General features: G+C 38.7%; 1 long non-coding RNA gene across 4 annotated transcripts in view; it reads right to left on the bottom strand.

Annotated features, from left to right (window-relative positions):
• Positions 1–1,983: 1,983 nt before the first annotated feature.
• The window catches only part of LOC112530509, a 106,705-nt gene continuing 91,569 nt past the window's right edge, over positions 1,984–17,119 (bottom strand). For all 4 annotated transcript variants that reach the window (XR_006932213.1, XR_005842046.2, XR_005842047.2 and 1 more), the window contains one exon: positions 1,984–3,487. This is a non-coding gene — a long non-coding RNA (uncharacterized LOC112530509). The remainder of the gene's footprint in view (positions 3,488–17,119) is intronic.

Here is a 17,119-nt window from a genome sequence, read left to right as displayed (position 1 = left end):
GGCTCGGTAGCGCCGGGCACGGCCGCTATATACCTCCAGGCGGGGGAGGGGGGGGGTCTCGGCGCGGGGCGGGCGGGCGGGCAAGGAGCCCACTGCCTCTCACCGCCCGGCGCCGCCCACCGGCGGGGGCAGCCCCGGGACCGAGAGCCGCCCGCCTCCGCCGCTACTCCCCGCCCGCCGTGTGCCTCGCGGCCTTGGGCGGGGTGGGAGGCCGGGGCTGCGGGTGGTCCTGGCCGCGACGCTCGGGCTCCCTGGAAGGGGCACGGGGTGCGAGCGCTGCGATAAATTCCTCCGCCGCTCGGCGGGGCGCTGGGCAGCTCGCAATCGAGCGCAGCGACGCGACTCTGATGGCATCCGTGAGCTCTCATAAAACGCTGCGTGTGTCTGGCAGAATGCTGCTTCGCGGGGGCCAGAGGAGACCTGAACAAAGTAGAGTGAGTTCAGTGGATCCTAAAGCAGCTGTAAATGCTGAATAGCACAGATAGATTATGAGGGACAGGGTATCATTCAGTGTGTTTCATTTTTGGATAGGCCTCCAGGTATCCAGGGTAACTCTTTACCAGCCTGACCGTGGCTGTTGTCCAGCACTTTTTTTAAGATACATACTGACAATGTGTATTTACAGGCCTCTTTTTGGATACATTTTAGCCACAGGTTATAAACTTTCCAGCACTAGGGTACTTGGCATTGCTTCCACAACCGTCTCCAAGATTTCTGTCCGTGGTTTGTAACTCATCTCCCCTGCCTTGGCTTACTGTGGATTTAGAGTGGCTTCCTATTCTGCTGTCAGGTGACAGCCTGTAACAAACTACAGCAGTTTATTTATAGCTTCTCCAAAAATTGGCTGCAGTGACAGTTTTCAAAATTATTTGTTTCATCAAATGGTATGCATTTAACTACGCTGTATTTCTTTCCTTGCAGCAGTTTATAACTACACACACAAAAATCCAAGTACTTTTGTCTTACAGAGAACTGAAATTGTTCTCTGTCCTAAGAATCAGTGGCTCAGTATCTGGATGGAGATCAGTAGTAAGTGGTGTCCCTCAGGGATCAGTACTGGGATGAGTGCTGTTTAATATCTTCATCCATTACATGAACAGTAGGATCAAATGCACCCTCAGCAAGATTGTGGAAGATGCCAAGCTGTGTGGTACAGTCAGCACATCTGAGGGATAGAATGCCATCCAGAGGGACCTAGACAGCTGTGAGCAGTGGACCCAGGTCAACCTCATGAGGTTCGATGAAGCCATGTGCAAGGTCTTGCACCTGGGTCAAGGCAACCTCCTCTATCAGTACAAGATGGCAGTGAAGGAATGGAGGACAGCCCTGCAGAAAAGGACTTGGGGGTACTGATGGATGGGAAGCTGGACATGAGCCAGCACTGGGCCCTCACAGCCCAGAAAGCCAACTGTATCCTGAGGTGCATCAAAAGAAGTGTGATCAGCTGGTCAAGGGAGGTGATCCTGCCCCTCTACTCTACACTGCTGAGATCTTACCTGGAATAGCATGTCCAGGTGTGGACACGCTCCTCAGTACAAGAGAGATGTGGACCTGTTGGAGGGTCCAGAGAAGGGCCACAGAAATGATCCAAAGAATGGAACACCTCCCCGTGAGGACAAGCTGAGAGAGCTGGGGCTGTTCAGCCTGGAGAAGAGATGCCTCTGGGGAGACCTGAGAACAGCCTTTCAGTATCTAAAGGGGGGCTGTGAGAAGTAAGGGGACAGACCCTTTAGCAGTGCCTTAGCAGGGTCTGTTGTGATAGGACAAGTGGAAATTATTTCAAACTAAAAGAGGGGAGACTTAGACTGGATATAAGAAAGAAGGTTTTTTACAATAAGGCACTGAAACTTTTTTACAATAAGGCACAAAGAGGTGGTGGCAGCCCTGTCTCTGGGGACATGCAGGGTTTAGACTGGACAGAGCTCTGAGCAACCTGATCTAGTCGGTGTCCCTGTTCACTACAGGGAGTTGGACTAGATAACCTTTAAAGGCCCCTTAAACGATTTTAGGATTCTGAGAAATTGTTACATAACTTGCCTCGGTGTCTACCATTTCTTCAGTCTCAGTCAGGACTGAAAACCTGTTATATGCCTCAGAACTGTCTGTGTAGCAGTGATTCCCTTGTCTGTGTTAAACTGAAGTTTAATAACTCTATCTTATTTCTGACATCATGCTATGCACATTATGTTTTCTTTTGCAAACTGTCTCTGACATTCCCATAGTTATCTGGTTGGGCAAGCAAAGAGGGAAGCAAATCCAGCTGTTAATCAAGAGCCAGGAACTTGTTTTTCACAATAGCTAGCGTTTTACCTGTACTGCTGTTTGAGGCTTCCAGCTGTAATGGAGAGGTTGCCTGCTGCTCACGAGGAAGGAGGGGGGAAATCCCTGCGGTCTTTGAATATACTACCATAGGAAACAGGAGCTTCATTTTAAGCACAGTCTGTTTGGTTTTCTTAATTATCAGAAAGCTCAACAGGTTCAGAGTGCCATTATTAGCTATTTGGCATAGACACAAGAGAGAGATTTATAAATTGGCATTAGCAATTCATGTAAACAGTAGGAATATTGCTGTGACTTCGAGCTCCCTGGAGACAGAGACCCTTTCTTAACCTTTGTTTGTGAGATTGTAAGCAGAAATAACACAGTACCCAGACTCGCATCCAAGCATCCTTGAATGTCAGGAAGTTAAATTCTTCAAGTAGCCCCAAGTGCTATATTTAATACCTTGTGAATTGGGAAATTGATAACCATTCTATTTGTATCCATTCATGTTCAAGTTTACAACTGAGGTGTGATTTTATCTGCCTGCTCAAAGACACAAAGGCATATATTACTGTGATCTATTCCAGTGTGATCTGGCTGAGACTCTAAGGCTGAATTTGGCTCTGAGGACATTGCCATTTAGTCTTCTACCTAGAGGCAAAAAAAGGGCACTCGAAACAATAAATGTTGTTGCAGTAGATGAATGCTTCTTTGTGTATTTGTCTGACATCCACCCAAAGATAGCAGCTGCCAGTAGAGATAGGAAGAAGGGGTGGATGGTAATAACTGCTCTTTTGGGGGACAGTAATGGATCTTAAAGGACTGGCATCTGAGGCATGTGTCTGGCACCCAGCTACCACCAAGAACAGAGTATATCAAACCACTCTAAATTAGTCTTTCGAAGGATGTTTATTATTAAGTTGTGTATACTTTAAAATGTTGCATAGCAGTGCTATGCAATAACTAGTTACAATTCTTATAATAGTTTCTGTACGAAGTTCAAAAAGAAATCCAAGTTTTGTATTGAAGAACATTCAAGAACTGACTACTCACGTAATGCACTACAGCAATTTTCATTTTCTCATATATTGCTCTTACTTGCAAAAGTAGACAGAGATGCTAAACTGTAGGAACAGGGTTCTTTCTCTGAAGCACTGGTTCAAATTCTTCCCACCATCCTGGCTCTCAGATTGGCCAGAGACCACCTCATGGTGTTAGCTGGAGCCTGCAGGGAGACAGACAGGACAGTTGTCAAGGGTACTGTGTACCTAGTTTTCCTTCCAGTATAGGCATAAAAGGGGCATTGCAAACATACAGTACATTTCTTAAATATCACTAATCTACATAGTCTTTACAGGTAGGTCAGACATTGGCAGTTGAGATTATACAAGTTTTTTATTCCTGTCTTTGAGCTTTCCAAGGCTCTGCTGAGATGCAGAAGGAGGAAAAATGGGCAGTGTTGCACAGTTGCTGAATCTCAGCAGCATGTCAGTTCTTTAATTAAAACATTAAAAAGTTTTGCAGTTTTTGTAAGGATTCAACTATTAATTAATTACTTAGGAAAAATAAAGGATATAACATTGAAAATTACAGCAAACATTCCAAGAATCCATTAGTCTATCCCTTAATTAGTTTATGGTTTGGGGGGTTTGTTTTTGTTGGCTTTTTCTCTGTCAGTTTGTTTTAGGAAATTTATTATTCATTGAGATTGTCTTTTTAGGTCTTACCATTGCCCTCATATGGTAACAGGATCTTTAAATAGAAACACATCTTTAAAGATCAAAAGTAATCTGAAATCTAAACTACTAAAAAGCCACTTTCAGAGTTGTCAAATTCCACTAAATGCTTTTGATAGGAATGCTATTTGCACTTAGCATACAGAACCAAAATCACACTGTAGCAGCATGAAAGCACTAGATAATGGCTGCTTTTTGCTTTCATGTTACTGAAGTATTACTATGATCTGGTGTCCCCATGGAGCACCTCCCTTGTAAGGACAGACTGAAAAAGCTGGGACTGTTCAGCCTGGAGAAGAGAAGCCTCTGGGGAGACTTGATAGCAGCCTTTCAGTGTCTGAAGGGGGGCTGTAAGAAAGAAAAGGACAGACTCTTTAGCAAGGTCTGTGGTGACAGGACAAGGGAAAATGGTTTAAAACTAAAAGAGTGGAGATTTAAATTGGACATAAGGAATTTTTTTGCAATAAGGGTGGTGAGGCTCTGGAACAGGTTACTCAAAGATGTGGTGGAGTCCCCATCTTTGGAGACATTCAAGGACCTATAAAGGTCCTTTCCAACTTAAAGATTTTATGATTCATTACTACTTAGTAAGAATATTTTACTTCATGTTATTACATCACTTCAGTAATACTCCATATCTTTTTGTTTGTTTTGTTTTGGTTCAATCTCTTCTTTGTAACAAACAGACAAACATATATAATTTAAATAGCAGTTTAATTACAATCACATATAAGGTTAATTTTGAGTTTTCTGAGTTAATGTACTTCAGCTGGAATTATGGATTAATGTTTCTCAGTTTCCAATGCCCTTCATTTTTTGGTGTCTCTTTGAGTTTTTTGTTAATCTCTCAAAATTCTCCCTGGATGTTGGATTCAGTCTCCTAATTCCACTGAAGAAACATTTGATATCTGATTTTAGTTTAACTAACCACTCTGTGCAGATATTTCTCCCATTCTGCATGATCAGCTTCTACAGCAGGGCTCTCATATAAATTCTGGTTTCCACTGCTTTCATATTTCAACTTCTTTGTTAGCACTTCATTCTGTTTGTGTATGCTTAATCAGAATAACCTTTTAAATTGTACAGATTTCAGCTTGTGCCAGTATTCAGTCTTTCTGCATTATGTTCTCTTCTCAGGCAACATCCAGGCTTGTCATTTTCCAATTGTCCATTCATTCCATCAGGACAGTAGGCCTTCCCCAATGATCAAATTGTAATTTGAAGTCTGTAAAGGTGAAGTGTAAGCCTTTTTGGCTGCAGCTGAGAGGTATGAATAGCCTTTTTCCTTATGTCAGTCTTCAGTTAGCAATCCAGTAGAGGCCTTGTTGGAGATGCTCTTCCAGTATATTGAATCTTTTCCAGTTTCCTCACTATATGTTTGTGCTAAGTTCAGCTGCTTTCTTACTACACTATTTCTTACCACTGCATATATGCTTTGCTGCTGCATCTTACCTTGTCATATCCCTTTTGCCATGTTTCCCTAAGAAGAATGTTTGAGTGTAAATACTGATAAAAATAACAGTGTTACAGCTTCTGAGTCATCTGCTCACTTTGGTATTTTTGATTTTGCTGTTTATTATCTATGATGGCTGACATCGCTTCTCCCCTCATATATGCAGCTAGCTCATTCCATGTTGTTCTGGTATCTGTAGGCCCTAAAACTGTCTGCACTCCAGGCCATCCCTATAGCTATTTAAATACATCTGTGTATTTAAACATTCAAGGCTTGTTAATTTCTACTGTGCTGCCATGCACAAAACACTAAACAGAGCCTGACAACTTTTTCTGCTTCTAATATGTCTCTGCTTTCTTTTGGCTTATGACCATCATAGTGGTATAATCATTCAAATTCTGGTCTTCCTTCTTAAATCCAGACAGTGTTACGCATCCACTCATAATAATCAGTTTCTAGATCTTTTGAAAGAATCTAGAAAGAATTTTGAAAGAATTTGAAAGAGCCCAAAGATTTAGTCCCTGCTTAATACCATTTCCTCACCTCATCTATTTCTTCCAAAAAAAATAAAAATGGATAGATTTCCTAGGAGCAGAGTGGGAATGTCCAGCAGGGGACTGGGTTTGTTTTTGTCCTACCTAAGAATCACAGAATTATAGAATCATTAAGATTGGAAAAGGAAACTAAGATCATCTAGTCCAACAGTCAACCCAACACCACCGTGCCTTCTGAACCATGTCCTCAGAGCCTTGGTTCCCCTGTCAATGGTCTTGTCCTTCACTAATCAGCTATAAGAGAAACAAAGTCTCTGTTCAGCTGATTCACAGGAAGGGAGCAGACACAAAGATCTCTGATCACCTAGGGCTATGATCAGAGGCTTTTAAAGCAATCTTTGGGCCTCCATCCAGTGTCCACCTAGTGTCAGTTTGCCAGACTGCCACATTTTCTTTCTCAGATTTTCAGCAGCTGGCATCCACCACAAAGACTGCCGCCTATCTACAAGAGATTAGTACACTGTAAATGAGAAATGCTTCAAAAAGTCTTCCGTGCCTTTGTCCTCCTCTATTAAAACTTAGTCTCACAGACCACATTAAGATCATCTACTGTTATTTTTCTGTTAGTCTTTGTCTGGCTCTTTAACCTTTGCTGTTAAAGCATTGGTTTATGCAAATAGAGAGATTTCTTCATTGATAAGATTGTTATCCAAATTATTAGTAATCTTTGTTTTTTCCCTCTTTCCCTGTTTCAGCTGCACATTTAAAATACTGAAATGCTCATACAGTTCACAAATTCTCTATTGCTTCTTGGCCTGTGCAATCCTTCAGCTGTCTCCTCAGTAACTCTTATGTTGTCTTCTGTTTCAACACATGCACAAGAAAAACTCACAAAGGATTCCATCCTGGGAGCTGAGTCATTCTCTAAATCAAGAACTGTCATTCTCTGTACATAAAATATTCCTCTGCAGAGCTTAAGGGCAAGTATTACATATATGATTTTATGTTGATTTTTTTTTTTTTTTTTTTTTGCTTCTCTTACATTAAATTACTTGCTTATCTGACTCAAAATAACATATTATTTAGCTGTACATGCCAAAATTTTCTTTGCATTCATATAATTACATAATGTGTTACATAATGCCAAAATGTTAGTCATTCTTGTGTTCTACTTACTTATTTGACAGTCATTTCAAAAAATGCACTCACATTTTCACTGGTTTTGTATTTACACCTAATTCCCTTGAACTTTAACTACTTTCCTCCTATCTGGGAAACCTCCAGTCCTTGAGGAACATGATCTGTACAATCAGATTGTTAGTCCAGTCACACCTCTAAAAGACAGTCATGGTGAATCGCAATCTAGCTTTAGTCATCTGAGATAGCTAACATTTAAAAGAGCTGACTAACAGTGACATGTATTAGACATGGAAAAAAACAAGACTGACTATTTATTTCTTACCCTTTTCCTAGCACTATAAAGTACCTTACACATTCTTTGTGTTTTTAAGTAAACATTTTAAATTAAAAAAAAACTAAATCTTATGTCTGTGATTGCCAAAAATAAATGCTTTAGTAGGTTGAAACCACTCTAGCACTATAAGTTATTAACATTATGCTTTTCCCTGTTTATGTCCAAATTGATGTGTGGGTTACAGCACTGAATGAGATTTATACAAAGATTTCTGAACACCTCTGTCTTGAGTTTTATTATACTGCGTGAAATAAAACTCTTCAGCTGATTTCTCCAGCATAATTCTTTTCATGCGTTAAAAATTGTCATGTTAGCTCTGTTTTTATAAATAATGCCTTTATTAAATTTGTAATCTTCTAGCCTACTACCTTTTTATTCCCTTTTCTTTACTTGCTCACATACTTATCACTTTTTCTTTCAATGTGTTTTGTTTTGTCCTTTTAACTCTTTGTTTTACAGTAAGTCTTATTGTGCTGCTTTCCTTCAGGAATTTATATCTGCATAGAAGAAAATTGAGCCTCATGCCAATAGATGAGATAGACTTTATGGCTTCTCCATGATCACACCACATATTGGTAAAAGCATGGAACTGTGAAATATGAGATGCAAATGTCAAAATATTTCTTTGTTTTTGTAAGGAGTTGCACAAGGAGTCATTCCTTTTCTGTACAACAAAGTATGGGTATTCATAACTGTAAAAAAAGCCACGCTACCAAGAATAGAAAAAATAAATGCCATTTGTTGTTTGTTGTTTTGTTTTTCTAATTTCCTTTCTGTAGAATGTAGCATCAATATTCTCAAAAAAAAAAAAAAAAAAAAAAACCTCTAAAAAAAACTATCACATTGTCTACTGTTTTTCTTAAATCTATAAATGTTTTGCAGGTCTTAAGTCAGTTGTCTTGCTCCAGTTTTTGATCTTTAGAATAAACTTATTATTAGTAACTTATTATTATAGAATAACTTATTTTGGCTTTTAGTATTTGTCCTGTTGTTCACATGATTTCATTTGTATGTTGGGAACCAATTTTTTGTAAACATCGAGAGTTCTTTCAACACTGACACAATTGCAAGGAATTTGAGGTAGGTTCTGTTGTACTTCTATAATAAATTATTATATAACAAGTTGAGTAGCTACAGAAAAAAAGGCCTTTTTATAAGTTGGAAAATGAGTACACTGCACATTTCAGGTTAATAAAATGTATATACTGTTTTGAGTGCAAGTTTGCATATTAACCAAAAGGGGGTTGATTAGGTTTTTTCCTTTTATTCTTTTCAAAATGTTTTTCTTTGTATATTAGTAAATATCCATTAGTAAAAAGTACAAAATGTTCTCTGATAACTTTCTATTAGAATCATAGAATCATAGAATGGCCTGGTTGAAAAGGACCACAATGATCATCCAGTTTCAACCCCCATGCTATGTGCAGGGTCACCAACCACAACACCAGGCTGCCCAGAGCCACATCCAGCCTGGCCTTGAATGCCTCCAGGGCATGCCTCCACAACCTCCTTGGGCAACCTGTTCCAGTGCGTCACCACCCTCTGTGTGAAAAACTTCCTCCTAATATCTAACCTTAACCTACCCTGTCTCAGTTTAAAACCATTATGTTCGAGAAGATTCAGCAAAGGCTTAAATTTCTTTTGTCTTACACTGTAAACCTGGATAGTGAAGAAAATAAAATTGTCAAGAATATGGTATCTGCTTGTAAATAAAATAGTGTCATTCACAGTTAGACATAAATATGCAGAGGCTATAGCTGTGAGAGCTATTTAAAAATCAGAAGTCAGAATGCAGTCATGTTCGGAGGAGTAACACATAAAAAGTTATCCCTCAAGAACATTCCCTTCTAAAGTGTAACCAAATAAATAGAATTATTTCATGTAGTGCTGTATAATTGAGATGACTTAGAATTCCCCCTCTTATAACACTTTTGATCTAGCTGTTAGGTGTGACAGGGTAAGGTTAATTCTCCTTCTCCTATCACAGGTTAGGAAAGACTTAGTTCTAAGAATTACAGGCTCATTAAAGGAGGATGGCGAGACTTCTTTTCCAGTGTACACATTAATTACCATAACACTCAGTGAATTTATGTTTGCTGACAAAATGACATACCTTGTTTACATAACAGTGGAAAAAAAAATTGAGTTTCTGGCTGATTGAAACTGTCACTTTCCTCAAGTAACTACTCTAATGAAGTAAAACCAAGGAAAACAGAGCAAGATTTTGTAAAAACATATACTTCTTCTATAAGCAAAACAGCACCTGTTTCTTTTTAGAAAGAATGTGAATTGAACACAAGTCTTGAAAAAGTCACTAAACTCGTGATCTGATCTACCGTTCTGGACCTTATATGACCATCTACTGAATTTCTGGCTTTCCACTGATGACAACAAACACCTTTGTAAGTAAAATTAACATAGTGCTCGTACCTTAGATTTTGAGGTGAGCAATGCCAGGGACATCTGCAGCCACAGGACAGGTAAAACACTTCTATCCTCCTCCAGCAACACATCAGAATTCTTGGTAATTAAGAAAGGCTAGAGAATACATATGTCAGCAGATCTATGTGGTTTTGTTTCCACAGGAATACCTTATCCTTCATTTTATTTTGCCCCTACTAATTCTTTGCCTCAGCACACAGAAAAATAACTGCACAACTGCAGTTTCAGATACATGTTACAATCCTGCCTTCTGCTCAGTATAAAATATTTTTACTCACCTCCCAGTATGCAGTCCAGTGAGAATAAAATACATTGCTAAGAAATTATTAATATATGCAACCTTACTTGACTTTCCTTTTAGCTGCTGAAATAAGATACTTAATTTCTTTACAAGTCTGTGTGGATAGATGTCGAGAGTTTATGAACTGTCAAAAGTGTGATTTAAGGATAACTAGCAGAGCTGCAAAGCAAACAAGAAGCTGCTCAGCACTGGGTAGTGACAGTGCTTGTTTAAAATCTGTTTAAGGATCCACTGTTCCTATTACGATGTACAGTGCATCTGTAGAATTTTTCTTATAGAACAGGCATCTCCAGGGCATTATCATCACAAAGTTATAAATAAAGTACAGAAAGTTTTCAATATATTTTCAAAACACATGGTACTAGGAATAGATTAAGGAGTTTACTATTCGTGATCAAAGACAATAGCTAATGCTGCTGTAGTGGTGGTGAACAAAAGCAAATTTTAAAATGCTCTATTATTTCATGCTTAAAAAAAAAACAAAAACAAAAAAACAACTCAGTATCATCTTAGAGGTTATTTTTTCAAGAACTAATAAAAAATACAATGTAATTATTTTAATACTTAATTGTCACCCAATCTGGTAATGAAGGGAAATAAAAAGCATTAAGTCTTTCAGAAACTTTTTCTCCACATATTTACTATCTTTTCTATAAATTCAGAATCTGGTCTGTGCACTATTTTTGGACTGTAAGCAATCCACAGATAATCTGGTACTAGCATTCATGTCTGGAAATTTGATATCTTTTGGCTTGTTTGATTGAACTTGCATGATAGTCCTACTGGATGTGGGTACTTAACACATCACTAGTCCTGTTCAAATATTATTCTGCGTGATTTTTCTCTGACCGTCACTAAAATTCATTCTTTCTGTAAGGCTATGTCGACGGTTTACGGGCTGGTCTGGCCCGGTTCCATGACTAGTGGGGAGGAGGGATTCTTTTGCAACATCTGCGCCTCCAGAAAAGAGAAACAGGGGACCCCCCACAAAAAAAGAATAATTAAAAAAAAAAAAAACAGCAGCAATGATCTGAGGAGAAACAAACTAATTTACTAAATGCAGTATTGGAATGCACGATAACACACTATAATACAATATAATTCAATGTAATTGTTAATAAAATCAAACATAATTGAGAGAAGGATTGTCCAAGAGCTAAAGGCCTTACACTAATACTGAAGCCTTGCGTGCAGTCTGGAGCAGCAGCGAGACAATCCGCAAGCGAGCATGAGACGAGAAGAAAGGGAAGAGGACTCAGGTCAGGTGACCTACAGGCCTTATATCTGTTCCCCTGAGCAGGAATGATAACAGTACTCAAACAGTGTTCTGGGGAACGTAGTAGTTCTTCTCTTCTGGACAAGTACCCGGAACTAGAGCATTTGCTCTCTAACTCCCAGTACACTGCATGATGTTATGATGTGGAATACTGATAACCAAAAATCATAAAACCATGACAGGCTATGATCATGGAAGAAAAAAAAAAATGGAACAGTAGATGTCTTAGCATATTTTTTTTTTACTGATTTGACCAAATATTCACACAGAAATATTTCTAAGCATTCGCTAACTGGCAGGCTAACAGTGCCTTTATATCCACTAATACCATCTCATGGGACAAGAATTGTTGCCGGACCTCACCTCCTCCCAGTCTCTTCAATGCTCATTCTTTTTGAGTGACAGGCCTCTGCCCATGTGTTACCCACAGCAGAACTCCCAAGAAAATGCTTCTTTAAACCTGGTGGTGAGTCTACAGCATCTTGTATTCTGTATTCCTGCATCTAAAACTCCTTCTCAGAAGCACATCCCTTAAATTGCTAAATGGCAGTACATTTGATTCTTTCTGGTATGAATGCCCTACAGCTACCACTTTTTGTCTGAGCTCTGAAGAGGCATTTCTGTCTCTATTAGCATGGCCAAACTACAATTTGTTTCTGCATGATGCTTCTCTATGGTACTACACCACTGCACAATGACTCACAATCTCTCAAAGAACTATTTTAAAGAAAACTGCAAAACATTTGTTCACCTGCATCTCTCCGTAAAGCTTACCCCTGTGATAAGCATCAGAAACGTGCCTGCCTCAGGTGTGCCAAGCAATAGTGCAGTATCACAGATCCAGCACTCAGCGGCCATCTTTGTGTTTTTCACTTCCCTTTGGAGATGCTGGTCAGTGATTTCCTTCCCCTCCCATTCCTTCCCACACTGGGTTTGCCCTGAGTTTTGACTGTAAATCTTCAAAATGGAAAAGCAAGGGTATAACCTGGAGATAGGCAAAGTGGGGCATCCCTAAATTAACAATTCTATTTCCCATTCCAGAACTCTTAGTATGTTCTTGGAAATATCTCTAATCACAGTCTGGTTCTCTTCTTCCTTCGTTCATTGATTATTTCAAGCAAATTCAAGATGAAAATATCAGGCAGTTAAACTGAGATGTATATAATATCTATTAAGAAGATATCCCCCCAAGTTCTAATAAAGTCAGAGACACTTTTCCTGCTGGTTAGGTTCCACTCAGTGTAAGCAAGAATCAGAATATGACCCTGTACTACAGTTGCTAGAGAAACCAAGAGCTGTTTATTTTAACTACTACATTAACTAAGCATGATTATTTTTAATTGAATGATTGTTGAAAGCATTACAGGTGGCATAAAGGAATTTTTGTAAGCAGGAACAAAGGAAAAGGACCTGATCCTTTAGCCACCCCAGGGAGACAGCTGATGGTGTATTTGCAGTTTGAGGCCTTAGAAGAGTTCTCAGCGATGTCCTTAGAGCTTAGCTCACAGGTAAGAGTTTCCTATAGTTCATTTCCTAAGCTACTTCCTGCTGGTCTACAGTATTACATCCATCCGTCTCATCCTCCGGGCTTCTTTGTGTTGTTTTTTCACCTGCCATACCTAAAGGCACGCTACCGACCTCATTTAATCCTGAAGAGCAAGGATGCTAATTGAGTTGAAAATGGTAATGATGCATCTAATTTTCTCATGTCTGTGTGCTCCCCCTCCTTTCAGAACACCTGACAACACCTGCATCCCAGAACAAGGGCTTCAACATGTATTTTCCTGTGTTGCGCCCAGCTACTCCCTTGACCTATTATCTGTGGCAAATTACAGTGAATCAAACATGATTCCCTCCACATTTCTCTTCCTTCTGTTTCTGAATAAGAGCTGATGTATGCTCAGGACATTTTTGTATTTGCTGCCACAGTTAAAGCATAATTAGCTACATGAAAAAGAAGGGGGATTAACCACCTCCACTTAGCTGAGACATTGTCACCTTTATACTTAAGGCTGCTATTTGGTTTTTCAGGTATTTCAATTGCCAGTCAAGGAGCAGTTTAAGTCTGTAATATAATAATACTTGCAATTACTAGTAAATAACATTTTACAGCGTTAACTAGCCTGTCCTTACAACATCCTTTCCAGGCAGGCAAATAAATGTTATTATCCTCATTTTACAAACACATTGATTAAGTGACTTGCCTAAAGGCCACACATCAATTTCAATGTCAGCGCCAAGATTAGCACAAAGGAACTTCTGCATTGCAGTCCCAGGAAAAGGGAAAAAAAAATATCTGTAATATTAAGTGCATCCTCCCCTGAAACAAGCAATCACTTTTCAGACGCTCAGTCTAAATAGTGTTTACCTGCTTTGCATCCCCTTAAGTCCTGTGCTCCGCCCACCTGTTAAGTGCTGCTTGTTAATGACTCAAAATGGTTCCCAGCCTGCCGCTAGTAGGGGAAGCTTTTCCTTCACTTGCTAGTTTCATCCCAGTCGCTGGCAGGTGCTGTCTCAAGAACCTGCGAAGCTTCCAGGCTTACAGCTGAACCTGTGCTTAGACAAGTGAGGAAGGCTTGTGCTGCTCCTTGAAGGGCAGCCTCAGTATGATCACAGATTTGAAGCAGCAGCAGTTGCAGCAGGAGCACGATTAGGAAGAAATTAGAATGATCTTCCACCATTTAATAGATCGTTGGCCTCTCCAACCGAGCACATTTTCAATTTCTAGGCTGTGTACAGCCAGCACAGTTGTCTTTCCTATTGCTGCTGTAGCTACTGTTTGGAAATTGTGGTAGCTGGAAGGCAGTATTGGAAATTGAGCCTTCAGCTCTAAAACACATTAACATCTCTAGTCCTCAATCTCTTGAGCTACTAAGTAAATTGCCCTATTTCAAAGCACCTGCTTTTATATTTGGAAGGAATTTTGGTTTTGATCGTTTGTTTCAGACTGAGGCATTATGTCTCTGTTCCTTTCCTGACTGATGAGCAATGCAGACCTTACTGCATACGTGTATTCTATGACGTGTGGAAGTATAGCAAGTAACACTGTAGTACACAAAAATCTATTAAACACTGTAGAATTTCCAACGTTAAAACCCTGTTATGTTTGCAGGCAGTTATTGCTTAGGGAAGGGGGGAAAAAAAAAAAAAAAAAAAAAAAAAAAAAAAAAAAAAAACCAGCAGCAATTGCTTGCTCCCCACCCCCCACCATAACATATGTTTCCTACCTGTAAAGACAAAACAGAGAAAGTCACTCCAGCACTTTCAGCAGCTAATTAAGGCCATTCATGTGTTAAGGGTGGCAATGTTTTCTCCTGACTTAGGCACTGTTTACAAGATCTTCATGACTCAACTTCTAAATGTGACAGAAAATCAAAATAATTGTGAATCTTTTGAACTTCGGTAGCATTGTTTGTCAGTGGATTCACAGATCTGTCATTAAAGCCTACGGCATCATTTGCAAATCCCTTAATTTGACCTAGTCATTGAAACTGATACTGTGCCAATGTCTGAAAGCAGATACATTGAAAAATTGTCCAGCATTTATGATAGATACTGGTATTTCAGACCAGAGTCCCAGGCAATTAATTATATTTTTAATAAGCATACATAACAAAGTTAAATTTAGAAGTAGACTTTGAAATGGTTGCCAAGTTTTTAACTGAAGGTCATTTGTACTTTTTTATTTTTATCCCAGGTGGAGAGAGTATGCATGTCTAGATACTCAAACGAAATGTGTAGACTTAAGTACAAAATACCTCAAATATTAGCCACATTAATTACACGTTTTTTTCTTTCCCTTTGAGAGATCATTTCTTGCATTAAAAGAACAATGCTCAATTGATTGCTTGCAAACCATCTATAGATTGCAGTATCAGACACATTCATCAGGTTTACGCCTGTCAAATTTTTATGTTTGTTTTCAAATTTTTAACAGCAAAAAATAAAACATATTTATAAATAAATGCTTAACTGTGTTTGTGTTTTTGGCAGTGTATTGGCTTGGCTTCTATGCATCTCTGTCATCCTTACTCTTCCATATCAAACTGTGTCACTTAAAGAGACACATTAAACCGTAATAGAGGGGTACTCTTGCTGGTGAAAGAGCAAATCGTGGCTTCATGGCCATAGATGTGATTGAGTTCTGAAGCCTGATAAATATTTTATCATGACACAATTTCAGATGCTCAAGGGCTTCACAATTTTAATTGTGTTTTAATTATAGCACCTCCGTTCAATTATGTTCTCTGCCTACTTCAGATATAAGCACTTCAGTGTTTTAAGTGGTATTTTGGCAAAACTCACCTGCAAGGCTGCTGCAATATTCGGGGTGTGTCCTGTAACCTTCAGCAGTAGTTTTGTATGTAGTTTTACACACAAATACATAATCAAGAATAAAAGATGAGGAAGTACTACGAAAAGCATTAAAATAACAGAAGATCATGTGTTAGCATGAAAATGGCATGTTTTTCTTCTATTTAGCTTGTGCATTCTGCAGTACAAGTAGTACTAGTGTTTTGTGAGGCATGTTATGCTGCACAGCATGAACTTCATTTGTGATTCCTTAAGTAATACCATGAACACGACTATTGAAGAAAATAAGTTTTCTTATAGTTACTTTTGTTCTGTAATTTGTATTACTGCACTTCTCTTAAACTCTATAGCACCTCATTGCTAAAATTAATTAATTAATTAAGAATTAATTTTGAGTAGGCACTTGGATTCCAGTCTGCTAAGGGCTTAGATCCATGCTTATCTTCTCAAACTCTTAACACTCTCACTGCTTCTTTTTTTTTTTTTTTTTTTGCATTTATGTCTAAGAGCTAGCTTCTTAAAACCGTACTACATCAATAAGACTTAAACATTTTATAATGTTTTTAGCTCAATTTTGGTACTCAGATGTTCACTGACAATTCATCTCTTTCATTCACTTCCAAAATCTACTCCTGATTTTAATCAGTATATAACGTCAGTGTGTAATGGAATGTTCAGGTGTGCTTTCAAAACAAGTTAAAATTACCTAGTGAAAGCCTTATTTACATTTTCAGAAGCTCTTACAAATAAAATTATTTGTGTTTGTTCAGAAGTGCAAGAACTATGGGTGAAACTGTCTTTGTTTCTGGTGCAAAAAGTCAGGCTAGATGATCAAAACACTCCCTTGTGGCCTTAAAAATCTCTGATGTGTTTTAAAGCTTACAGTTGCCACATCAGATCAGTGAAATGTTATCTTTGTTTCCAAAGAACAAGCCTCTGTGATCATTACTGCTCTGTTGGCTGATCATTTTAAATTAACATAGCACAAAACAATTCAAAAAAATCAATTCATATTCTTATCTCCAGAGTTACAGTTTTAAATGTGGGAAAAAAAATGGAGTCAGAAAATGGGATTTGCATGAATAAAATGCCTTATACCTCCCAACCACCTCCTCTATTATCTCATGGTGCTTTTCAAATAAATGATTCCATGTAACTCAGAACTTCTAAAGGGATTTGAAGGTTATTGCATTCCATTCACTTCCAAGTAGATTGGATACTAAAAATAAAAAGTAATGACAGAGCTTACCTTTCCTGACTCTGGAACTGAAATGGTAAATATTTAATAAGGGAAACTCACTTTCCCAAAGTTTTGTTCATCTCTGTCTTTCTCGCTAATAAAAAAGCAAAATGAGTTTCTAAGCGTA

The sequence above is a fragment of the Gallus gallus genome, chromosome 1, assembly GCF_016699485.2.
Source record: "Gallus gallus isolate bGalGal1 chromosome 1, bGalGal1.mat.broiler.GRCg7b, whole genome shotgun sequence".
Lineage (NCBI taxonomy): Eukaryota > Metazoa > Chordata > Aves > Galliformes > Phasianidae > Gallus > Gallus gallus.
This window is presented reverse-complemented; position numbering and strand designations above follow the sequence as displayed.